Source organism: Pteropus vampyrus, unplaced genomic scaffold (genome assembly GCF_000151845.1).
Source record: "Pteropus vampyrus isolate Shadow unplaced genomic scaffold, Pvam_2.0 Scaffold685, whole genome shotgun sequence".
Lineage (NCBI taxonomy): Eukaryota > Metazoa > Chordata > Mammalia > Chiroptera > Pteropodidae > Pteropus > Pteropus vampyrus.
The window spans coordinates 109,508-110,914 of record NW_011889466.1 but is presented as its reverse complement, the minus strand read 5'-3'; positions in this window follow the sequence as shown (position 1 = coordinate 110,914).

Below are 1,407 nucleotides of genomic sequence, written 5' to 3'. Positions count from 1 at the left end.
AGATTCCATACACACACACACACACACACACACACACACACACACACACACACACACACAAATTGTATAGGCCAATATGCCTGATGAACATAGATGCAAAACTCCTCAACAAAAAATATTTAAAAATTAAATTCAACAATACATTAAAAGGATTGTGCATCAAAATCAAGTGGGATTTATTCTAGGAATAAAAAGATGATTCAACATCTGCAAATCAATCAACAGGCTAACAAAAATGAAAAGCTGAAAATTATATGATCATCTCAATAGATTTAACAAAATGAAAGCTGAAAATTATATGAACATCTCAATAGATTCAGAAAAAGCATTTGACAAAATTCAACTTCTACTTATAATAAAAACTCTCAACAAAGTGGGTGTACAAGGAACATACCTCAACATAATAAAGGCCATATATGACAAACCCACAACTTGCATCATATTGAATGGTGAAAAACCGAAAAGCTGAAAGCACTTACTGTAAGATTAGGAAAAAGACAAGGATACTCACTCACCACTTTTATTGAATATAGTATTGGAAGTTCTAACTACAACAATTAGGCTAGAAAAAGAATAAAACACGTTCAAATTGGAGAGGAAGAAGTAAAATTGTCACTGTTCGCAGATGAAAGGATACTGTATAGAAAAAACATTAAAAACTAAAAAAAACTATTAGAACTAATAAAATGAATTCAGTAAAATTTCAGGATACACAATTAATAATCAGAAATCTGTTATATTTTTTATACACTGATAACAAATAACCAGAAAGAAAAATTAAGAAAACAATCCCATTTACAATTGCATCAAAAACTATAAATTATCTAGAAATAAATATAATTAAGGAGGTGAAAAATCTGTACTCTGAAAGTCATAAGACATCGATGAAGGAAATTGAATATGACACAAACATATGGAAAGATATACTGTTCTCACGAAATAGAATTAATACTAGACAGCCTTGCCTTGTTCCTGATCTTAGAGGGAAAGTTCTTAGTTTTTCACCATTAAGTATAATGTTGGCTGAACCTTTGTTATATATGGCCTTTATGATGTTGAGGTACTTTCCTTCTATACCAATTTTGTGAAGTGTTTTAATCATAAATGGATGCTGTATCTTGTCGAAGGCTTTTTCTGCATCTATTGATATTATCATATGATTTTTCTTTTTAAATTTGTTTTTGTAGTGTATCACATTAATCGATTTGTATAGGTTGAACCATCCCTACTTGATCGTTGAAGCCTACTTGATGAAGCCTACTTGATCGTTGTGTACAATCTTTTTACTATGTTGCATTCGGTTTGCTAGTATCTTATTTAGGATTTTTGCATCTGTATTCATGAGAGATATTTGTCTGTAGTTTTCCTTTTTGCGTTATCTTTACCAGGTTTTGATATCAGGGTAAT